This window comes from Eleginops maclovinus, chromosome 7 (genome assembly GCF_036324505.1).
Source record: "Eleginops maclovinus isolate JMC-PN-2008 ecotype Puerto Natales chromosome 7, JC_Emac_rtc_rv5, whole genome shotgun sequence".
Taxonomy (NCBI): Eukaryota; Metazoa; Chordata; class Actinopteri; order Perciformes; family Eleginopidae; genus Eleginops; species Eleginops maclovinus.
In genome coordinates, this window is record NC_086355.1 from 2935546 (window position 1) to 2961787 (window position 26242).

The window sequence follows — 26242 nt, forward strand, 5'->3', positions numbered from 1 at the left end:
TCTCTCCGCTCATGCTTGAGAGGGCAGGCACAACCGGAGAGAGGGTGTTCTATAGGACGGAGGGAGGGTTGACCTCGGCCTGGAGAAATGCCTGTGTGTAGGAGGGGGGGGGGGGGGGGGCAGCATTGAGTGACAGGGCTGATGAGGTTATGGGTTGGCAGGCACTGTCTGGATTGTGTCAGATATCAAATTGGAGGCTGTGTGGGACAACCCAGCATCTCTATCATCAGTTCAGCGTCCCACAATTTGAGAACATGTCCCGTATTAGATTGATAGTCGCCCTTCAATCAATCAATCAATCAAAGCGTATTTATACAGCCCAATATCACACATTTCACATCTGTCTCAGGGGGCTGTCTCAGGATATGAAATACAGATGCGAATGTGCTAAGACCCTCTGATTGGACAAGAAAAAACTCCCAAATGGAAGACTTCTAAAACCTGGCTGATTTATGTGATGCTATCCCCATTTGCTGCGTCAGATTTCCTTGTAAATGTTTTCTGGGTCAATCTTTGTCCCGTTCTTTAAATGAATTTCCTTTGAATAACTCCCATATATTCTGCAATATCGTCACAGCTGATTAAATTTCGTCTGTTGTCATGAAACTGGAGATCTTACAGCTGAAATCACTCACTACATATTAGACACTCAATATTTATCGGTATTGAGAGTAGTCATTTGAGATTTTGAATACTTATTAATCCTGATTTTCAACAGGTGGAGTGTAATGTCATTTCCACACATACACATGCTCATTATTGCCTTGTGGAATTGTTATTAGACAGTTATGTAAGTGCCATGGACTTTTTTACAGTGCTAAAATAATCTGAATATTTTCAGGAAACGCTCACAAATATCGCTGTTAAGTTGATAAAGTACACTTATAGTAAATAAGCAAGGAGTTCTGACTGTAATATCGGGTCTAAAGCTCATACATGAGGAGGTGGGTTGTCATTAAGGTGTGATTTTTGGGTCAAAAACTAAAATCCTGCAGGGTTAGATGTGTTTTTATAAACCTTCCTCTGTGTGTGCATTTTTAAAGTAACCCTTACCCTGAAAATCTCACCCTCTTGTAAAAGCTTTTCTGAATCAAAGGCCTCATGTAGTAAAACACACAGCCAGGAGAAGTGTGTGATTGGACTGAAGTTTGATTACAGTCTAACGGGTTTTAGACGGAGTCTGTTGGTCAGTAAACGGTGAGTCAGCCTGCGGTGTTATAACATGCTTTGATTGCACACGGCGCTTCTCCCTTCCACACACACACGGATTCAAACTCCAACCTCAAACACATCCACCTGTAACATCCAGCGTTTCTATACCTCGCCATATCCCCAGTCTGTAATAACACACTCTGTTTGGCCCTCAGAAACTCTATTATGATTTCACACACACACACACACACACACACACACACACACACACACACACACACACACACACACACACACACACACACACACACACACACACACACAACTATAATGTGATATAATCGACTGCGTTTCTCCCCGTGTCTACCTGATACTGTGTGAACTGGGAGGCCCGAGGCTTCGTATCGATTCAAACTCACAAAACTAGTTCAGAGGAGCTCGGGTGGTAAGAGACTGTTCAATTCCTGCCACCACTTTCCCATTAGAGGGTTATAATGCAGGCTGCAGTATAGAGAGCGGGGGGGTAGTGAGCCTAGAGATGAAACAGTCCTAAAGTAGGTTCAAAAGCCTTGTAGATGCCAGGGCTGCAGCATCAAACACACGTTTACACAAAAGGCATTCAAAAAGCAATTTGCTTCTTTAAAAGGTGAGCGTGACTTCCGCTGATGATGTCTTTAGATGTTCACTGGAAGCTTTCGTCAGACTTCTGCATGTTTTAGGTATTATTTATTATGAGAAGCAAAGATTACAAGACCTGGTTTTGAATAAATGCAAAGCAGCAGCAATTCAATGGTTATGGATATTATTCCTATCTTTATCTAAAACAGCTGGAGCAGGGATATATCATTCTCACTAACAACTTTATTCCCTAAGAAGAACCTGTTTTAGTGTTTTCTGATGGATGGAAATGTCTGTCGGAGCAGTTGGGGGTTCCGGTGCCTTGCTCGAGGGGAACTGGCCCCCTCTACAGCTACCGGTTCACACTTGGTCCGATCGGGACTTGAACCGGCGACCCTTCACTTCAAAGCCCATGTCCCTACTGTCAGAGCCACTGCCGTCCCTCCAAAATCAACTGGACTTCTTTGTGCGGATTGATATGACAGTACATACTGAATTCCCCTTGACCCTTAGCAACGGTCTGCTCTCCTTAGCAACGGTCTACTAGCAAAAAATAGCAGACTTATGGAATGTCTAAATTGACCAATCAGCATCGAGTATTCGACTAAGCCGTGTGATAAAAGTAGAGATTCATTCAACACAACCTAACAATGCATTCACTGCCTTTCCTTCCCTCACAGGTTGATATCACCTCTCGTACAATTCCAGGCGTCAGAGTCATGGTGGCCTTTTCCGTGTTGTTTAGCAGAGCGATGTGTCAGGGGTGGGGGGGGGGGGGGGGGGGGGTGTCGAGAGGGACAGGGGTCCAGATGACGGGCCATTAGGGAACAAAGACGACCGGGACATGAATAACCGCTCAAACAAAAAGGTCTGTCCGACACATCTCTGCCTCCGCACGGACACAAAGGAGGAGCGCCGCCGCGCAGAGTGGAGGGTGTTAATTGGAGAGGCAAAGGTCACGGAGACGAGGCGAGATTCGGGGCGATGGGGGGGCTTTTATCCAGGCTTCTTTCTAGGACAGAGTGTGAAGGTGAGCCAGATTTTTGGTTTTTGCCTGTAGTTTTCAGATTCAATAAGCTTTCCTGGACGGGCTGTCTGAACTTTCTTTCAGATCCACGTTAAGCGACGAGTACTTCAGAAATCTGCCTTTAATCAATTAGTTGATTCATTAGGAACAAATAAAGAGTCACGTATTAAACATTCAAGATATTCGTCCTTTTGTTTTGCTGCTCCTTACACTTGTTTTTACTGGTTGCTTGTATTACATGTATGCACGGGTCTGTTTCATCTGCTCTGTCCCTTTGCATCTGAAACACAGCTTATGTCCTCGCTGCGGGACGGGTGAAGAATATCTGATTCAGAAACGGATCCCACATTGTGAGGATTTGCATCATTTATCTGTTTATTATGTATTTCAGACCAATGGGAAAGTGGAGGAGGACCCCTTAGGGAGCCGGCAGTGGGCCCCCGTCCTCAGAGTGAGATACTTTACAGAGTAAACAATTAATTGATAAGGGAAGTCATCTTTAGCCGCAGCCTGACGGACCACAGAGTCCAATTACATCTCAGTTCATGTTGTTGTTGTTGTTGTTGTTGTTGATATTGTTTGCCTTCTCTTTGATGTTGGTGATGAAATAAATGCAATTAACCAATTATGGAACTTTTCTCAGAGTCTAAATAATTCAATATTTTTTACAAAAGGCAGTATTTTATTTCACCTTCTGTTCATCTTATTCTTTCTACATGAACACAACTTACTCATTCCTGCATTTCACAATACTTATGTCTTTTTCGTGTAAGACTTTCTATGCCAAAACCATGCTGTAGCTATTGTGCACATGACAATAATTAATATCACACAGAAACTGTAACTAGTGAAGGGATGAATCTATCTGTTTCCTTTTGATTATATTCAATAATAAGGGGAGACACGCTTTACTGCAACTTTATAAGAGATAATAATGAAGGAAAATGTCAGTAAAAAAAGCATTGATTTATATAAAGTTGTATTAATGTTGATCCATTATAGGAAATGTCTGACTCCCTTTGTCCACATACACATATTTGCAAGTTAACAGTTATCTAAGATAGTATTTGTATAAAACACAACAACTCAAATTGTGTTTGTCTTTGATGTCGAAGATGAAATAAATGCAATTAACCAATTATCGTTATTCTAACGGTCTAAACTCAATGTTAAAAAGTAAATGCAAATAATAGGGAGGCATTTATCTGATATAATGTCCAATTAAAGGAATGTAATTCTGTGACTTTGGAAGAAAGACAGAAATAAAGGAGAAGGAGAAGGAGGAGGAGAAGAAGAGGAGAAGGAGAAGAAGAAGTCGGTGAAAGGACATCTGTTGAAGTAGCAATGGAATTATAAACAAGTCAGTTTTGAAAGAGCCTGAGATATCCTCAATCTCCTCCCTGGTGGTCTCTCGGCTTTCAGATCTGTGAGTGTGGCGTCCGTGATGTTACGTGACGACTCACAGACCCGTAAGGCCGATAACGGATCGTCTGATACCACAAGATAGCGGCACGCGGCTATCTCTCCACTCCAAGACATCAAGAGAGGGAGGAATGTCACGAAACCAATCCGAGGAATCCCACAGCAGCTCGCACATCGCCGCCCTGTGAGGTCCAGGATCTCTGGAAACACGGTGGTCCATCCCGCATCCTTTTCCTCCAGGACAGCTAAGCAGAGACTTGGCCGCTCACCTTATTAGCAACAATCTGAAGAACGACTCGATGTAATTAACTGAAGCGGACGGCAAACAAAACCCGCACAGGAGGCCGGGCCAGAAGGCTTAATTGATGAGCAAATTTATTACATCCGACTTCAAAGAGAGCGCGGATCAAAACGTATCATTTCCTGCGATGAGGAAAGCTGCAGGATGCAACACACACTCGCGCAGAAGCACACAGCTAATTATCAGCTGATGTGTGTTTGTGTTGATGCGGTTTGCCTGGCTGGTGAGTGGGATGATATTTACTTGAGTTTGTGAAATTATTAAAGAATAATTCATGTTTACTTAGTCTAATGTAAACCAAAATCTATTTAGTATGAGTTTTATTCAAACTCAGCTTGTGTGTTTCATGTATTCAGACATGGGCTGATCATTCAGTCATTACACTGGGAAACATTGATTATTTGGACTGGCACAAAGACAAACACCAGCTACACATCCAGCAGACACAAAGCAATATTTGGAGTTGTTTCTCCCATCCCGTTGGATATCGCTCACTCTTCTTTAAGCTCTTGTTTGGTCTTCATCAAGTTCTACTAACAAATGGTTGGTGTCTGTTGCCGGGTAGAAAGTGTACGGTCAGTCTATCATCACACATGGTGGAAACAAAGTTGGAGGAGATTGCTGAGACTTAAATGTGTCTTGAAAACAATTTATAGTATTTAAAAAGGTGTTATACTTCTACAGATCTGGTCAAACCTTTGCGTTGGCCTCACACAAGGTTATTTCCTCAATCCTATATGAGTTTAAGCTTTAATGAACATCCAATCCTCATTTGTGTGTGTGTAGACATGCCAGTCATCCCAACACTAGAGCAAACATCACATAGGGCTTCTCCGTATGACTAATGCCAACAGGAACAGAAAATCCAAACAATTGAGACGAAGGAATTTTATAATTTGGGTCTTTTTTTGCTTTATAAATGATTAAAATGTGTAATTGACTGATTGCTTCGGCGCTACGATAAAAGAAGATGTAAAAAAGGGAATCAGGAAGCATTACTTTCCAGCCTCACCCTCCCAAATCATTGGTATTCGCCTCTGCTGACGTTGCAATTAGCTGCTGTGTTTGTGAGCAGCAGGCAATACCCAGATTGGCAATTAGAGAGGGGAGGGGCTGGGTGTGTGTGTGTGTGTGTGTGTGTGTGGGGGGGGTGTATTAGCAGTACTGATCCATAGCCGTGATCCCATCAGCAGCAGCCGGGCCCGGGACAGACGGGAGGGCAATGAGAGTAGACCTCTAGACCTGGCTGCTTTCAATCCCACACACTGACCCCATCACTCAGCAGCTGGGACGCTCAGCCACTCATCACACACACACACACACACACACACACACACACACACACACACACACACACACACACACACACACACACACACACACACACACACACACACACACACACACACACACACACACACACACACACACACACACACACACACACACACACACACACACACACACACACACACACACACACACACACACACACACACACACACACACACACACACACACACACACACACACACACACACACACATCTATAATGTCACCGGATTGCTTCTAAAAAACATCACAATACTGCCCTTCATTTTTAGAATCGGGATAAATGCAACGCTTCGAATATATATTCTTATCTTATTTATAGATATCCGTCTTCAAAGATATATAGATCTCACACTTCACAAGGCAACAACATCGTTTTGTACCGCTTGCTTTTGGCTGAATGGGAAAGGAAAATATCCTCGTTCAGTTTTTTAAAGACAGGAAATATTGAATACAACTACAGCCAAGTCTTGAAGTGACTTTCTTCCCTAATTGTTCTGTGGAAAACAATCTCCCGGTTGTGGCATTTATTCCAACAACTCCTGCAGCTTCTCGTACACTCATCACGAGAGTCGTTGAAAATGTTGCAATGTATTCCCTCAGGACTTTTAAACAGTGTATTGATTTTTGTTCACGTGAACTTTCCCTGTCTCCACACTACACCCTATCCTGCAGTACTAACGACAGTAATCCACAATGCGTGATAAGGATGCCCTGCAAAATGTTGTGGGTCATTCCTTTGCATATGCTTCACCCTTCCACCATTGTTATTCCAATCATGGCAGAAGTGTATTCTGTAATCTGTCTTACAAACCGAGAAGAACACGTTACATTTAGACTGTATGGTAACAGCTTTCACCTGTTTTACAAACGTTTTTGACAATAAAGCCTTTAAAATCTAGCATTTTTCTTACCTATTTTACTTATTTTTATATACGTTAGAGCACAGCTCTCTCGTCCACAGCAGTATCATTCATCGGTTTCACTTCTTTGACACCAATCAGAAAGAAGAGTGCTAATGAAGTCTTCTGCATGTCAGCCGTCTTCCTCTCTGCTCTGACAGATCTAACTCTACAACACCACATCAACACATGCACGCACGCACGCGCACACACACACACACACACACACACCCACACCCACACCCACACCCACACCCACACACACACAGCTTTGATCACCAGGAAGCCGGCTAGCATTGAATTGAATGCACCATGGGCTCTGTGTGTTGCAGCCGGGCTCGGGGGTTTGGTCCGGTTTGCTTCTAATGTTTTATTTCTGAGGGCCAGAAGAGATGGGGATGATAACCCGAGCCCTCTTCCTGCAAGTGTGTCTCATTACCAATTCTATTATGGATGGTCTCTTTGCGTGGAGCCCCATCAGACGGAGGAGGCCTGCCGGAGCACACAGCGGACCTCGAGGTTTAATTGACACCACCGGCACACGCGGGAACGCTGAGGAAGGCATGATCTGAGCGCATGACTGATCAACGCAAATGCCAGCCTCCTCTCGCAGGACGCGGACCTTCAAGGAGCATCGAAGCAAATGTTTGAATTAGTATTCCAACAGGGGGGGATCGAATATTAAAAGAGGGGAAAGGCAGCGTTAAACACCACAGAAGCACACTGATACAAATGCTGTGCGTCCTTTCTCCGAGCATCAGTCTGCAGCTGATCCACAGTTATGTTTTATTAGCGATGACAGTTCATCTAAGAAGAGCCACATTTCCAAGGCCTCTCAGAATAATGACACACTGCTGAACTGTGTCACAGCGATCAATCACAGGCCGCCTGATGACAAGCTGCTGCTCAGTGTTTAAAGAGCTCTTTGTGTGTGTGTGTGTGTGTGTGTGTGTGTGTGTGTGAGCGTGTGTGTCACAAAGCGACGGCGGCACTGGGCTCATCCAGACACAACACACACCACTTGTGTCGCTCTTCACACTCTGCTGCACGAGCTGTTTTTCCTATTTGTCTGTATTTGCCACCGAAAGAAACACAACAATTGCTTTGGATTTTCAATTTCTACAGACATCCAGATTGAACATTATGTCTGATCGCATCTCTGGAAGACGTGCCTGATGAAAATAACAAGTCAAACAACAGACACTGGAAGCATCAAGGGCAGCAATTATAGAAAAACCAAGGGTAACAAAGGGCAGTGGATGGTTTATTCATCCTCGTCGTCACATTCGAAGTGCGGCGGCTCGTTCGTTATCTGCCTTCATTCTGCTTCTTACATGGCATGCAACTTATCAAATCACAAGATCAATGCTCAAATATATATGGAGTTGCGACCTTTGCTGATAATCATGCTGAATATTCAAAATCAAGTGTAGCAGAAAGGGGCGGGACATCACGAAGCAGCCAACCAATCAGAGCAGACTGGGCTCTGGTTTCAGACAGAGGGTGAAAAGAGGTGCTGCAGCACAGGCAGTATGAGAAACATAAAGAGCTTTCTGAACATTAAAGCATGGAGACATGTCCCAGGAGAGGACACTAAACACAATTATGAACCACTAATTAGCATCGCATGTCCTCTTCAAAGCCCAAAACGTGTAAATAGGATGTTTAAACCATTTGTGGAAATAAATACAGGAATAAATAAATGAAAGAATAAATAAATGAAAGAATAAATATGGAAAGAAGTCACTGAATGTATAAATTCATTAATAACAGTTGAGAATAAAACAGAAGGCACATTATTATATATATTTAATGTGCTTCTACATTTATTTATTTCTGTATGTTTGCTAAAGAAGTATGAGGTCATACAAATGAGGAATGAATACAGCATTTATTACTACATTTATTTCCATATTTGATTTATTTATTATTTGATTTATTCCTGTATTCATTTATTTAATTAAGAGCCACTATCACAAGATAATAAGCAACACTTCTGCTGCAGGTACAGCACACCTCCACGTCTAAAACGCTGGTTTTTTTTCCCAGTTAATGAAGTTGTTATTATATAAGAATTGTTTAATCCGGTTATGCATGACTTGTTGCCCTGCAGCAAACTAATATCTCTTAATAAAACCTAAATAACAAAACAGGCTGCGAGTGCCCTCCAGAAGCGAGCCATGTGACTGTACCCAAAAAATGGCACATGACTCGTCTGTGATCTTCAAATTGATATCATAGGTTTAAATCAGCTGTGCAAGCCAGCATTATTATCTAATTCATACTTATAAACCAATGCATGTCATGTGCATTCTTAGTTCAACCTCTTCTGTTTGTATGACTTTTTCATCAATGAAATAGTCTGATGGACAACGTACCAACAAACAGCCGATGCCTTTGACACAAAGACAGTGTTATGGATGCGCTTCCTCAAAAGTTTAAAGTCAATCCATCAGAGTCTTTGTTGTCTGCTGGGACAGTTTTACCCACAGGGCAGAGATAACTCAAGTCAAAGGAAGAAAACAAAAAGGTGTGTGTCCCACACTCCGTCACCTGCAGCGTCCTCCTGCCTAGCAAACTCTGACTGAACCTCGGCACCAGGACTTTTTTTTAGTAGGGCTTGAAATCAGTGTTTTGTCAAGAGGATCTGCGGGATTTGGACTGGAAATACGATCGATTTGCATCCTTTCCTCATCCTCAAACAAACGTATATTAAACTGATCATGCATTGATGTTTCAACAGGATCTAAGACCTCATGTGCTCCTATTGGCTAGCACTCCAACACATTGTACTCATACAATAATATTCCATACCTTGCACACTCAATGACATCCTGCTTTATATTTTGTGCACAGTTTCAGTCCGACATGTATATTTTCTACTTCTTTTTTTAAATGGTATTTTATTTCTATTGTAATGTCTTTATGTTGCTGCAACGCAAACAATTCCCAAATTGCGATCAATAAAGTACTTCTATCTTTTCTATCTGTCTATGTAGTTGATAGGCTAAGGGGCAGGACATCTCTAGGCGGTTGACCAATCAGAACAGACTGGGTGTGAGAAAAATAAAGAGCTTTTTGAACATTAAAGCATGGAGACATGTCACAGGAGAGGCATAAAGTAGAAATATGAACCTGGAAATGTTCATAATATGTCCTCCTTGTGTCTTTATATGTTGAGATGAAGCTCCTTAAAGGTTCATTCATTCATTAAGGCTTTAATAATTCTTCCAGCTAAACTTTAAAACACAATAAAGTACAAGTTTAAAAGTACAGTAATTCACCGCAGTGAGTCCTCTCTGCCAGGCAGCCACACAGGAATCCAATAGAAATCCTGTGTGAATGTAATTAAGAGCAGGCTCCTTCAAAGTGGTCTGTCCAGCAGGCTGCCATTTTAACACTTAACAGACACGGACAAAGGAGATAACGGCCGACACCTGATGTGTGTGACGCTGTTGATCACCGGCTGCCACAGTGAATCCACTTCAGACCGGGCAGAAACTGGTAGGAGGTTTTCCTTTTAAAAGCAGCAATGTGCCTCCCACGTTGATTACAGAGCATTGATTTGCCGACTGATTTTGAACCCTGCTGGTGGATGAGAGACTCTGTGTGTGTGTGTGTGTGTGTGTGTGTGTGTGTGTGTGTGTGTGTGTGTGTGTGTGTCTGTGTCTGTGTCTGTGTGTGTGTGTCTGTGACTGAGTGAGCAAGAGCAGCAGTTCCCAACAAATCCATCTTATTGGATTTCAGCTGTGGGCATCCATCACCCGCTACCACTGTTTTATTTGGGGATCGGCTGCAAAGCATTAATAAAAGCTCACCTGCCAACCACACACAGATGTCTGTCGCCTTGAGAGCGCCTTTGTGATTCCAAAATGAGGAAATTCAGAGGAACCAGTCATTTAGTTGTTGACAGTTGTACAGAAAAATTGGCAATCAATCTCCTTCAAAAAGCCTCCGATTACAGCCGGTAAAAAGGCAGAAATAAAGACGTCTGTGCAGCCGACTGGATATCTGTTAAGTACAGTATGTGTGTGTGTGTGTGTGTGTGTGTGTGTGTGTGTGTGTGTGTGTGTGTGTGTGTGTGTGTGTGTGTGTGTGTGTGTGTGTGTGTGTGTGTGTGTGTGTGTGTGTGTGTGTGTGTGTGTGTGTGGACTCAGTGCTGTCCAGAGAAAAATCAATTGGCTGCAGACTGAGCGCAGGAGACCGCTGCATCCTAACAAGTCTCCTCAGACTCTCAGATGTCCGGATGCAACGGGTCAGCGCCTCAGGGACATCCACACACTGTCACCTCCGCACTAATTGGTCTGATCTTGGATACAAAAAGCATCCAGTCACACTCATCCACAGATGAGAACCAGACACTGTAAACACACACACACACACTTCTGCAGGTCAGATTAACAACACCCAAAGAAAATACAGGGGGATTAGATTCTAAATTCACATTAAAAATGAGCTTCTTTTTGAGCGGTTTTAGTACGTCATCAGGGGCCAGGGCCACCTTATCGTGACATCTGTAGTCAAAACTGTTTAAAGGACTACAATTCCCAGAGCAGCAGCTTCTAAAGAGACAGAGATGGTCGGAAAAGACGTCATCGAGGCACAGTTTTTAACCGTTTAAGTTACCTTTAAAGTTATAGAAGCCTAAAGAAAGACAGACAGACTATCTGAGTCGTTTCTTATTTCATGTGAGTTTTGCCTCTTTTGTTCGGTTTGTTTTGACTATTGTAAAGGCCTGTTTTCTCTGTTGAATGTGAGTAAAACACGGTATGTTTTGAGGCGTCTAGGTGGCTTGATAGAAACCTTTCAAAATAAGAGCCTTTGCTGCAGCATCAACACACACACACACACACACACACACATTCAAATGAAAACCTACTTACATTTAAAATAGATGCTGTTGTTTTTCAGTAAAAGTTGAGCTCCAAAATCAACACAGGGCTCCGTTCCCCCAAAACTGGAGAACAGTCGTTGTTTATAGATGTATGTGTACAAACCACAGGCGGTCTATGGCACGTCTTATTTATTTGCGTGTGGACGGAGCGGCTACAACCATCCCCATTCAAGGGAAACAAAACAGGGAGTGTAATCGGGGGTTTTTTGCACGGCGTCTGGCAAACAAACTTGCTAAAAGCATGATGTTATCTCAGCATCATTTTTATTTGTTTATTACAATTAAATCACACACACACACACACACACACACACACACACACACACACACACACACACACACACACACACACACACACACACACACACACACACACACACACACACACACACACACACACACACACACACACACACACACACACACACACACACACACCTTATTCCTGTTCACATGGAAATCCATCTCATGTGATCGAAGGACAACAGTGAAGGCAGTCAACACACACTCTGAGAATCTAATCAGGCAAAACGAGGCGAGGGCAGCTCTGGGTCTCATGTCAACAAACGCTTAAGAGTAATTCACAGCGTGCGTCTCTCCACCCCTGCATTCCCTTTTAGGAAGCACTCAACCCGAGGTCTACGTTATGTTTTAGAACATGTGGGGTTGAAAGGTGGCTTAAAGTCATGTCTACAATTCTTCCCAACATCGCATCATAATCGCCGCTCTTATGTCCAGGATCCCCAAAACACCACAAACTATGATATGAACTGTTCTGCTAAACTCTGACTGAAACAGTGGAGAAGTGGGATACGTTATTCAGTGATTTTAGAAAGTTTATATGGATGTTTGAAATCCTTTTCTACCCATCATGCTGACTCAAGGGATCAAGGGGTTTTTTATTACGATATGCACAGTAGCTAAATAGTAGTTATGGCAATGAATACCTTAGGTCCTGAGCTCCTCCAACAATGCAAGTTAAAATAAATAGACAAAATAATACAATTAAATTAGGATAAATTAGAATAAATTAGGATAAATTAGATAAATTAGATAACTGAGTGCAGGTTATGTTGCTAGACCAGTCTAAACGTAGTGCAGGTGAAGTATATACATGTACATATACATACTACAGTAATTAAGAGACCACTTCAGCATCATCATTTTCTCTTGACTTGGTTTTTATAGGTTTGTCTTTCAGTTAAATTATGATTATCATTTTGTCGTATTCTATAAACTACGGAATTGGAATTCATCAGATATCGGAATGGCTGCCATACCTGTAGAGATAAAGATTAAAGAAACAATTGGAGTGAATTTCTTCCTGTATTTGTGACTAGCATATTGTTTTTCTGGTAAAGAAACGTGAATACATATCTACATACCGTCTATTTGTCTGAGGAAATGGAGTCACGTTCACATCTTGAGCTAATAAACATGCCTGGAGAGAACTCTGATACATGACACTGTTCTGTTTTGTTTTTTCCATATTTATCGTGAGGCAATTATCCCCCCAGTGCGTCTCTCACAGGGGATCATGTTGTTTTGCTTACCCTCGACAGATTTATATAAAAGCACTCTTGATTCCCAGTGCCATTTTGCACAAATGCAACTTCAAAAACTGTGGCAAAAATCAACACAAATCTCTCCAGAACAGCTTTCATTGTGCAGACACTCCACTCTGAAGTCACAGGAGGAAGGAACACCACTGTTCCAAAAAGATAACTCCTCATCTGCTGTTTTGATTTCCTTTAATTGGGCGTCCTTCTGTTTATTTTAGCAATACCATTCCTGGCATGTTTGCGCCTGCAATTGATAGGCTGTGCAGAACATAATGGGCCCTGCAGGAAAACCAGGCAACATTTTGTCTACCATAACAATGGCTCACGGCCGGCTCGGTCCTCCGGGGGGATATTCTGCCACTGCTGCAGACACATTGTGGAAGTGATATCCTTGGTAATTTGCATAGGGGAGCAGGGAAGACAAATCAGATCACTAACCTTTTAGTGGAGATTGATTCTGAGAAGCTCTTGCGATCCAGCACATGTGCAACATCCAAACAATCTCTCTCTCTCGCAGAGGGAAAGCGTCTCGAACAGAAGTAACCACAAATCCATTTCCATTTTACAAACTTTAAACTGTTCAGATCGGCGCTGTCAGTCCCTGTTGGTCTCACAAAGACAGAAGGGAAGGGAGAAAGGAAGTCGAGCACACTGCTTCGCAGCTGGCGTAGGTTCAAGGTTTTTATAAAAGCTTCCCTTTGTGCACATTTTATCTTTAAAAAAGGACATATTCTCATTTTCAGGTTCATATTAGTTTTAGTGACATGTCTCCATGCTTTATTTTTCTCTCTTCACCCTCTGTCTGAAACCAGAGCCCAGTCTGCTCTGATTGGTCAGCTGGCTGGCTCTGCTGTGATTAGTCAACCGATTAGAGATGTCCCGCCCCTTAGCCTATCACGTACAATGTGTTGGAAAGCTAAAAGTGATACATAGTGAGGTCACTATGTTACAGAAGTAAAGAACGCCGTCCAATGAAGGCATTTAAGGCAGAAGTCTGGGAGGGAAACTTTGGGATTTTAGCCTCTGCAGACCATTTACATGCACAGAAACCTATATACCATACCACAGGGAAAACATAAGCGGGCCTCTTTAAGAATCCACACGTCGTTTACTCTCTGTGAGATCATCATCACAGAAAGCTCAGCAGATCATTAGGTTGTAATTTAGAAGATCATAATATGTAAATGATTCCTGTTCTTCAGAGACAGGTTCATGTAAGACTGAAGCACAGACAGATATAAAGACGGCGGATCATTTGTTCCGTTTCATAAACTCCTCTATATCTCCCAAATGGCGCCGGTGTTTGCTTCCCGTATCAAAGAGTGTCTTCGAACACTGATTACAGTCCAGAGAGCGAGGGAACATCCTGTCATAAACAAAAAGACGGGCGATCAATGCCTGACGCTATTCTGCTAACGCTGTTCCTTTGCAAAGCACGGCGCTATAATTAAATCCATTGTGATGTAATTAGAAAAAAGACACATCTTGTATCCTGTTTTAATTGCTGTGTGGTCTCACAACACGATTTCTCGTTACAGTCTTCCCGATGCGTGACCCAGGCATAATGCCAGGAAATTTGGTGATGAAAATGAAAACAAGTCTGATCATTGTTTACCCGCGCTGGAAAACACAACACGTCTTCCACGCTACGTTTCTTAATCCTAAAGGGAGCCGCCGCCCTCGCCTTCAGAGGCCGTGTTGTGTTGTAATTGTCATTCGATCACACTCAGAAATGCAGATTCTTCTCTTGATGAAAAACAACAACCAAATGATTCTTTAATTTCTGTTCATTTCCTCATTAGTCCTGTAAATGAGCAGTTTGATCAAGCTGAGCTGTAAATTGGGAGCTATGGCACGGATATCTTTATCAAAGAGTGTGTGCGCATGCTTTTATAATGTGCCAGAATCTGAGCAGCAAAGACATCTTCAGAGGGGAAAACATGAGCATTTATCCAGCTGCAACTATCCGTCACCTGTACAAAGAGACCGGTTCCCAAAGATCTCATTACCAGACTAACCATTAACTAATTGATGGAGCCTGTTTGGTTTAATGCAGCCACATATTTCCAATTAAAGCTCTTTTGTTTGTCTGTGTGTCTTTTTCCCTCCTGCTACACTTCATATCCACTGTGAGCAGAACTAATCCTGCCTCCTAATGTTGGCCCGGGGACACACAAAGGAACCGGGAGATTTGACAACACAAAGAAAACTCCTCAGCTCCAAACCTCACAGTGATTTATTCTATAAAGAAATGTTCCACTGAAAAGGGAGGAGGAGGTCATCCTGTGCAAGAGCAAGGATTACATGTAATCCTGTTCTGATATGAAGAAGCCAATGCTTGCTTTTTAAAAAGGCATAACAAGGTGAGAAGCAGAAATAAAGCGTCCTTAAGGTTTGATTCAGACGTGGGGGTGTGGAAAAAGCAAGTAAAACTAATCCAGCAAATCAAAAGCCAACACTGTGACGCATTACTCTCTCCTATATGCGGGCTCTTGTTAGTTTGAGCGTTGATTTGTTTGCGTAGGAACTACACTTTTAGTCCCCATTACATCTAGTTTAAACATGTGATCTGGATATCTAACCTGGATATAGAAAAGAGGAACTTAACGCCTCAAATTGGACTCCTTTGTTTACTTCTCTATTGGCTCCAACACATCGTAGGATAAGGGGCGGGACATCTCTAAGCGGTTGACCAATCAGAGCAGAAAAATAAAGAGCTTTTTGAACATTAAAGCATGGAGACATGTCAAATATAATCCTGAAAATGAGTAGAATATAGCTCTTTGAATTCCACAAGCAGTTTTACATAATGTGTCATCTGCTGGGGTGCAAAGGGTGAGTCAGCACCATGCACACCCGTGTTCACATGACAAAACCATGTGCATATGAAACACCAATAAAGCAACCAGCGTAATAACCTCTAAATGAAATACTTACATCATTAAATGTGAAATGATGCAGAAAATAAACAGGTCTCTCCACGTCAGACTGCGGCATGGTATTCACAGTAATCTGAACTGACGCCTAAAACAGAGCTTTGATTAAACATGGATTGAATCATTTCCTAGGTGTCCCTTGAAGATCTGGAATTGATCTGGCATAACAATGGAAGCACGAGAGACCATAACAAGGTCAAAAATAAAACTCTGAATACAAAACTCAAGACTGTCTGTCAGCTCTTATTTAAAAGCACCAAACATATATATATACTGTATCTAATATAAGCTTTTGAGGATTCACGTATGTGCCGTTGTCAAACCGGATGCTTGAGCTCAGACATTTTCCCCTTATTGTCTCTCAGAGCTCATGGGCATCAATATATTCCTTTGATTTTTTGGCTCATGCGTTTCAAATCCAAGTGTCTCACCAACACCTTTGTAATGGAAATGGATAATGAGCTTTCCCAGAGGGAGTTAATCAAACCTATTGTTCTCTAAGAATAAAAAGAAGTGAAAGAGAACTGATTGATTGTGTGTGTGTGTGTGTGTGTGTGTGTGTGTGTGTGTGTGTGTGTGTGTGTGTGTGTGTGTGTGTGTGTGTGTGTGTGTGTGTGTGTGTGTGTGTGTGTGTGTGTGTGTGTGTGTGTGGGGGGGGAGACTTTCCTTTCAGAACAAACCTTGGTGCCTTCTTGAAACAGGAAGTGATTTATTTTGACAGCTACCTCATTGAGTTTTATGTCATCCAAATGTCTTTGTTGTGCGAGAGAGACAGGAATGAAAGCGTGGAGGAAAATAAAGGACGACAATGGACAAAAAAATGGCGAATAAACATGTGGAGAGTAGCTGTGAGTAAGCCGCTGGCTGAGGGCCTGGTGGGCTGGATACTGACCCCTCAGAGGAGGAGAGTGCACAGTCCAGGTCTATAATTAGAAAACACACAGTGCCACTAATCCTTACTGAATGATTAAGCACCAAGTTTACAGCCAGCAGCCCACAACCCGGCGGCGGGGAAGAGTCAGAGTGGTTTTCCTACCGAGCGAAAAATCTGACGCTTAAGTTCTGTTTCGTGGACGGGATTCAGGAGAGGTAGCTTTAGCCCGAAAATAAATCAAGGGTTTCTAATAGGAATTTACAGACGCTAAAGCTGGGCTTACACTTGTTCCTGAGGGGGGTTACAAACTCCAGAAGTAAAGTCAGGGCTGCTACAGGAAGTGTAGAGCAAAGGAACTGAGCTTCATCAGAGTATTTTAACACGGGCCCGTTACCTTCTTTGGAGTACCGTTAGCATTGTGTGTTCTTGCAGAGCAGCCGAGTATCCCTGATGAATTATAGTCCATTGCAAACATTGCTACCAGTGCAGGAAGCAGTGTGTTTTGAGGCAGATGTGAGTGTGTGTTGCATGTTAGACTGATGCAAAGGACTGAAATAAGTTTCTCATCAGAGACCAATGAAGTTAGTTTGATTATGGCCCGAAATCTAAAGTGTGTCTCACATTTGCAGAACCTCAACTTACGGTATATGAGATAAGACGGTCCGTCTGTAGGCGCACAAATACATACAATTTGGTTAGAATAGGCACCGACTTGACCTGGTTAATGTGTTTGTTGAGGTTGGCTGTTATCAGTGTTGAAGCGTATACCAATAACTATACTTGCCCAACGCGTTTTTCAGAAATATCCCCAATTTAGTTCATTCTAGGGACAAAGAGGCCGAGTTATTTTCACCAACCTGAACTTTGACCATACGGTTTATCAATACTGATTGAATTAATAATCATTCGCCCCAAAAAATGTACGGTTTAATTGGACTGAATATGTCTGATTTTGCATAACTGTCCAACTTCCAAGTTTTGTGTGATTGATATAATATCTATGTATTGACTGAAGGATATGTGGATAAATTCACTAAATCAGAGCCATAAATTGTTGGTGGCATCTTAAAAAAGACGTTGTCTGACGTACGACACAGAACAGCCTGAGTTTATGACTGATTTGTCATCAATTTGAAATCTAAAAAGAGCTTATTGGGCGACTACTGGTGCACGTACTCGGTCAACAAACAAATAACTTAATACATAATATTAATTAAATACTGTTCTGTGGGTAAGAGACAAAGATCTGACTGCAGTTTAATCGACGGGGTGAAAATTCCCAAAGTTGAAAAAACCACGGGCTGATTCGTAACGAGCAGGTGATTCGTTGCTATGCGGCTAATTGGCAATTAATCCACAGCAAGACTGCCTCCAAGTCCTTTGCATTGCAAATGGAAGAAATGTGATTATTAATGATTGTAGGACAAACTTCTGTCAATCACACGCCTGCATCGTTCCACAAGAACCAACATAGTGGATGTGGGTTCAATCCCAGCCAACATGTGAGTGTATACCTGGGCAAGAGACTGGAGCAGGTGGCACCTTGCCTCTGCATTGATGGGTTTGAATGATAACTTGCATATGTAAAACGCTTTAAGGGGTTTTAAAGACTGGAGAAATGCAATATAAATGCACTCCATTTATCACTTACAACACTGCCTCTCAGTTTTCATTTTCACTGAATGATATTCCTCTCAGATCCATCGGGCTGGAGGCTGTGTAGACACAAGGTGATCTGTTGCAGCACTGAGACGAGCTAAATGCTGATTTTCAATATGCACATTGCTCCACTGTCTATTGTGGACTTGTTACATGAATATCTTTATAACTTTTCAGTGTTTGAAACGTAGAGTTTATCCATTTATATTCATCATTAGGCTTTGTGGGAAACTCAATAGCTGAAAAATACTCCAACTTCGATTTTAGGGACGATTTATATGTTTTCAAAGCTTCCGACGGGGCAGTGGAAGAGAAGCTGTGGCGGACAGCTAATCATTAGCCAGTTAGCCTCCATTATGGACTGGGATCCAGGCCTGGTGATAAAGGACCAAAGGGCTCACAGCTTAATGATCCAAAGATCAGTGCACGATTTATAGGCTCAGGGTTTTTTCACCCCTGGACAAAACAGCCTCCCCCCTGCCTTCTTCTCTTCCAGCAGAGGGATTGAGTCCATAAAGCAGGGAAACAATGTTGGAAAATAATCAAATCTCCCACCTATCGGGGAGAGGAAAATAAAATGAAGGAGACATCAATCGCCCGGGTAAAGCTTCAAGTTGATTAGATGATAAATAAAAGCCGAGGTGCCAAGAACAAACATTTCACACACGGGGAGTTTTACTGTGCCTTCAGCAGCAGCCCTCTTATTTAGTTTTCTTTGAAGGCTTGGACATAGCAGCTCACGGTGCAGGTTGAATTGTTAGTGGGCACTCCATTTGAGGCCCAGAGGATCAAGTGTGATTCCTCTGAGCTACCCGCTGACGTTTGAAGACTCAACTTCCTCCAAAAAGGAGAGGAATCGTAGCAGATGCCGTCCATGACTGACAGACCTTTATGTTGCAAGCACTCTGCAACACTCCTCTTCAGATCAGCTCCTAAATCTTTCCAGTACCACTTTACAATAAGACTGCCCTTATAAAGGATTCATAAAGGGTTCATAAAGGATGCATAATGGCTTCTTAATTAGCTTATTAACACTTCATTAATTATTAAGAACCATTTATAAACCAGTTCTAACATCGTGTTCATACATCAACACAGGCTCACTATTTGGCAAGATGACTAAGCCTTATATTGGCTACCTACAGAAGCTTCGTTCCTCTTCTTCATCAGTCAGCATCCTTGGTATCTACCTGACATCTACACCTGCACACACTAGTCTGTTCTGGATAGGGCGTGTGTGTTACATGTTGTGTTCATGGATGTTGCCCCTTGTGTCTGTTAAGTGACTGTGACGTGCTATGCTATGTGACATGTATGTAGTAACGTGTGTTGCTTGCATTTTATTGTTCTCTTTTATCCTTTTGTCTCTATCAACTTGTCTTTAGTCCTTTCTTTTTATTTAACCCTGTTGATGATTGTGATTTTGTTTGTGATTTTATGGTGTCTGTTACCATGTGGCCGGGGACATCAGCTGGAAATTAGCCATGTCGGCTAAAGCTGCCCTATTTACAGTTTGTTGTGACAGTTAATTAATGGGGACTGTCCACAACATGATAAACTAAATCTCTTGTTCACTGAGTTGATTCTCATTGGCTGATGAAGAAGACGAAGGAAGCTAAGTATCCAGTCTAAGTCTTGGCAGTCCAGATAAATGTGGGCTCACTATTTGGCAAGGTCACAGTTGCCCTGTTTATCTCTTGTCTTATAAAGGCTTATTAATGATTTATAAAGTGTTCACAGCCTAATTAATAAATGAATCACAAACTAAACCCTTTATAAGAGTAGTCTTATTGTAAAGTGGTACCAACTCTTCTCCTCCCAGTGGGAGTGATCAAAAAACACCGGGGTTCATCCAATCATCTTAAACGACCCGCTGAAACATTAAAGCGTTGACCAGATTAGACAATGCACCCCCAGTTCTTTCTGTCTTCCCTCTTCTCCCCTGGACTGTGCACCTGCTCATTACTTTACATTTTAAAGCGAGACCACTGTGTTTCTGAGCAGCAAATTGAGAAATGGACCGGCTAGGGGAACCTGTTCTGACATGAGCCTCTATACTTTGGGGCTTTCTTACACACTGAACGCTGTACGACGGACTAGCATGGACTTTATCTAACGTTTATGCTATTGTAAATTCCCTGACATTGTTTGTTCACTGTAAGCACCAAAAGGAACACTCTTAATCTTTGGCTTTGTAAAAAATAAGCTTGTCACCGCTCAGTCTGACAGCAATAACGCGAAGGATAAAGACGACTGAAGACGAGAAAAGTCTCGCACTGATCAGCAGAAACACCCGGTGTCCAACTGGCCGATCTGACAAGCTTTTCTGTCTTTATGATGATCATTTCCCTCTGACAGACACTGTCCAAGAACAAGCTTTTCATGCCATTTCTACTGTGGCGTCACTGGAGTTTTTGTGAGGCTCAAAGCGCTCAGAGTGGCTGCACAAAAAAAGGCAGAATGCTCGAAACAAAGACGCCGGGTGCTGAACTTTTAATGGATGTCGCTTCCAACTGCATTAGCTTTTTTCTCATTGGAATTGGAAAGAGACGGGGAGCTCATAAGAGCGCTACGTATAAGAGACATTAATCGCCAGTCATTTGCAGTTTCTATGATTGAAAATGAAGGATAGTCCATTAGACTACATTTCTAAAGCCTTTGTCTGGTTGCATAACGTTAGGGTCTTTTGTTTAAAGTACTATAATTACACTGTGGAAGGACTCAAGTCTGAACAGTGATTATAACTAATATAACTGTTGGATTAATATTACATTTAAGACATTTTACACTTCATAGGGAAGGAGATATGAATTATTTTCATTAATCTATTATTTCTAGAGTCCAAGGTGACATCTTGAACCCACAGATATTAAACCTTTAATATAATATGAATCAGAGAAAAGAGCAGATCTGCAACCTCAGCTTTGTCGGTGATTTTCTATATCATCTTTGGACTAAAGGACGGGTTGATAAATTCAATAAATCAAAGCCGTTAATTATTGGTGGCATCATTTTTTTATTTTAATTTGGGCAACCAGTGCCTTTAATACAGTGACAGTGCAGTTCAGAAACGGGGAGACAGAGGGGAAGACGTGCGGCAAAGGGACTCAGGCCGGATTCGAACCATGGGGATCAAATCCCAGTATATGGCTGTCTGCTCTACCCAGTGAGCTATACGACGGCCGGTGGCATCTTAAAAAAACGTTGTCAGACACAGGACAACCCGAGTTTATGACAGATTTTTCATCAATAAGAAATCTGAAAAGAGCTTATTGGGCGACCACTGGTGCACGTATTCGGCTAACATACAAATAACTTCCACGTTATATCAAGTACATACTCTTCTGTCGGTACGATGAGACAACGATCTGACTGCAGTTTAACTGACAGGGTGACGGAAAATCCCCAAAGTTGAACAAAATAAATAAAACTCATTTGTAGCGAGCAGGTGATTTGTTGCTACGCGGCTAATAGGCAATTAGTCAATTGAAAAGACTGCCTCCAAGCCCCGAGTATGGGTAATGGATGGATACAGGTCTGACAGAACTGGCATGGAAACCACCATCATGAGGCTCTGATCGGGGTTTTCCACAGCTGATCAAAACCCAGACGGAGCCAAGTGATGATATCATCCGCTGGCGTGCGCTTCGAGACCGTGTCACACATCGAGCGATCCTAACTCATCTCAGGAGACCCCCTCAATCACCGTCACCACGTCACCATCCCCCCCCACCGACGTGGTGTGAATGCCTCCTCTGTGAGCCAGGCCAAGGATCTGCCAGCGGCCCCCTCTCTTTGTGAGCTGAATGGGCACGGCTCGGCCACGTTTTAAGATGCCCTAATGCACCATGGCCCGGACCACAAAGGGAGCGTGGTAATTTGCCAGGGATAATGACACTCCCTTAATTCGGACAGAAAGCCTTAAAGAGAATCCCCATCCAGGGATGAGTCCCCCTGTCCCCCTTTTTTTTCTAGGTCTCTCTCTCTCTTTTTCCTCGGTCCACCCCTTTGGTCTTCTGTCGCTCTGAAAGGAGCTTGTTTTCTTCCGGCTTTTTGTCATCCTGAACTAAATATCAGCAAACAACCACAGAGCCGGGAGGAGAGGACATGCCAAGGCCCCGATCTCCTCCCTGAGGACCAGGAAACACCAGGAGGAGCTCACTCAAAGAGGCCATCGCCGCTCCAATGACACATATTAGGGAAAATTGAATGGACCAGTAAGAGAGATGGAGAGGAGAGGGTGAGGATAGGGAGCGAAACAACAAAACGTAAGCAAATGCCAACGCGGGCCTTCTGGGACATGAGACACACAGAGAGTGAGATGAGGGTGAGATAGGAGCAGAAGTGGTCCGTGCTTTCTTCAGGAATTGGATTGTGCTCATCCCAAAGTACTTGCCTTTTTCCCTCCCGTAAAGACACGCTCTGGGCCGAAATCACTTAATGAGCTTGAGTTTGCTCAGTCTTCTCATGTTGATGTTTACTCACTAATCTCTAATAATGCCTGGAGGAAGAATAACAGATTGAGTATGATCTACGAAGTCTTCATTATTCCATTCAATGCAAACAAAGCAGGGCTCGATTTTACCAGACTGATGTCATACATTGATCTACAGAAATGAGACGTGTTTGTGGTTGCCTTGTTTTAATTTACGGAGCTCTGCCGACCTCTTCCTAGAAGGCTGTCCAGAATAGCACCATTTCCAAGTAATCAAACAGTGGATTCCAGATGTGTTACCCAGATGTGCTAAGTCTAAAAAGTCTACATCTAACTTTGAGTTTTGCACCTGGTGAATATTTTGAATATCAATAATACTTCTATTTTTTTGGTGCAGCTGCTCGGCATCAACATCAATATCTTTGAGGGAATACTCGAGGCCTGCCAGCAAATAATGCTCCACTTCATGTTCTGTCAATAGAGGCGCGTTCTGCTCTGTTCCTGTCACAGAGGACCTCGTTTACTCAGCTGAATAAACCCTCTCGCAAAACCTTAATGCGGACATTACATCTGACATCCAGAAAAACATGCAGCTTCAACTCGTCTCAATCCAAGTGTTTTCTGGTATAGATAAGATTAGTTTAGTACCCCAAAGTTATATGATAGAAATGTATAGTTTGGGTCCTCAGCACATAGAAACTGCCGGATGCTGACTTGCATATGTTGCGCAATTTGCACAAGTTGCTTAATTAGCATTTGGACAATGGGTAAAAAATGACTTCGCCAATTTGGACCATTTTGGAGGGTTTTGGGGGGTTTTGGGGGTCCATTTATGACATTTTCATGATCAGAAATTGTAGTTTTAACCAGAAAGTGGCCATGTTTGTACTCTTGGTGGGCTGATTTTGAGTGCCATTTGTCTGCCCAAAATTATCCAGAGTCTCTTAAATCCTTAAAATCGACCCAAAATGAATCAAATATGTGCAAATATTGCCATTTTCTGGTTAAAACAGCTTTTTCTGATCCTGAAAATGGAGAAATGGACTCATTATCCTCAAAACACCTTCACTTAATTCTTAACTTCGTACACTGCTGCTAAATGCCCATCGCCGTGTGCACGCAGACTTACCCATTGGTTGGTCCGATGACTTCCTACAGCTGTTAGTTCCAAACGGAAGAACTGAATTAGGGGAAAAAGCTTTTAAATTTGCAGCCCCATTTTAAAGGAAAAGGAACAGAATACTCTTGGTGGTTGTGGTTGCTCTTTTATCCCTTAAATTAAGAAGTTGTCTTAAAATTGTGCCAGTTTTTATGCTTTAAACGGTATCTTTTATTTCCATACTGACTGGTTTTTACCACTTCTTCTGTGTTTTGTGTTTTATTCGTCTGCCTGAATTGTTCGTTGTAACACTGGTGTTGCTGCTTTTCTTGGCCAGGTCTCTCTTGGAAAAGAAGTGTTAATCTCAACGAGACTTACCTGGTCAAATAAGGGATTTGTAGATATTAATGAAGTTCATTTTTGGTTCTTTCTCCATCTGTTGCTGCTTAAAGTCCTGAATTTCCCCACGGGGATTAACACAGGTACATCTTATCTAGTCTTATCTTATCTTAAAACCACTCAAACATCTTCCAAATTGGCCAAGCCATTTGTTCACTATTTTCCACATCATTTGTATTTTATTTTGAACGTGTAAAATAATAATAATGAAATGAAACAAGACAGTTACAAACGTATGCAGTCTCAAACTAAAAACACAACATGTTTTTAATTACTCCTCAAAGCTAATTAACGCAACTTTTGCTTATTGTGCAAGTTGCGCAACATATGCAAATGAGCATGCAGCAGTTTCTGTGTGCTGCAGACCCCTACTATACACTCCTATCGTAACACTTTGGGGTCTATGAGCTGGCAGCTGGACTAGATGCTGATCAGTCTGGGCAGATTAGTTTCAGGTCGATGTTTCCTCCATTTCCTATCAAATAAAAACACAATCCTAATAGATATTATCAGAAAGCCTCAGTTGTTGGGGGGGGGGTGTCCTGATGACAGTATAGTGTCTCACTGTTGCTATAATCACACTAATAGCATACGGTGTGTTTGTGGAGGTGACTGTGTCCTCATCCAAACAATGATTTCACCCCACAGTGTCAATTAGCTTCAAGGACGTCTGCCCAGGAGAAGAGAGGCAACACTCATCCATTAGCCGCCCGTAGGAAAGCAGTTCCATGAGTTCCTCCATCTCTCCCGCTTTCACCCTCCTCTCAAATCACTCACTCAAGGCTTTCACCAGAAAAACTCTCACTAGACAGTCCACAGAGATATTGGGGGAGGGAAGACATTTAGAGGGAGTGATAATAAGAGGAATAGAATAATAGGCAGTCCCTCACGGCTCTCCAAAAGAGCAGACAGAAGTTTGCAGCAGAAAAGCATCAAACTCCCTGACAGACACACGGCAGGAATTCCAAGAAAAGCTGCGAGAAAACTTTCCAAATGAAGACGATGAAAGTGTACTCACCAGCTAAGCATCACTGGGTTGTGGGTTAGGGTGGAGGGTGTGGGGGGGGGGGGGGGGGGGGTTGAGAGGGCCGTCTGTCCTTTTCAGACTCCTGGAGGAAGGAAGAGAGAAAGGGAGAGAAGGGGGGGAGGGGTGAGTCTTTAACTAGCTGTTCACCTCCTTCTCATGGGCAGAGCGGCGAGCCACAAAGAAGGGCCGGCACTATCGTAAACAAACCGCCAACTTCTCAATGGAGGGGGGGGGCAGGAATGGCATTTAAACAGAGACTCCATGTGGGGGGGGGGGGGACTAAAGGACCTGCGAGGTGCCTTTACATCCAGACCGGACAATAACAGGGTTAAATACAGCTCAAACGCTTTCAACCTGACAAAAGCTATATATTTCTGTAGCTCTGAAGTATATTTCTGTAGCTCTGAAGTATATTTCTATATATTTCTGCAGTTCTGAAGTATATTTCTATATATTTCTGTAGTTCTGAAGTATATTTCTATATATTTCTGTAGCTCTGAAGTATATTTCTATATATTTCTGTAGTTCTGAAGTATATTTCTATATATTTCTGTAGCTCTGAAGTATATTTCTATATATTTCTGTAGTTCTGAAGTATATTTC

The 26242-nt window shown here is 42.5% G+C and overlaps 1 protein-coding gene across 5 annotated transcripts in view; it reads right to left on the reverse strand.

The window, feature by feature from the left end:
• Positions 1 to 26242, reverse strand: part of sema5ba (sema domain, seven thrombospondin repeats (type 1 and type 1-like), transmembrane domain (TM) and short cytoplasmic domain, (semaphorin) 5Ba) — a 160115-nt gene that overhangs the window by 97250 nt on the left and 36623 nt on the right. Inside the window, exon 2 of one of the 5 annotated variants that reach the window (XM_063887158.1) lies at positions 25631 to 25721. The exons of the other annotated variants lie outside the window; for them this stretch is intronic. The gene's annotated coding sequence lies outside the window, so the exon portion shown is untranslated. The remainder of the gene's footprint in view (positions 1 to 25630; positions 25722 to 26242) is intronic. 5 annotated transcript variants of the gene reach the window in all.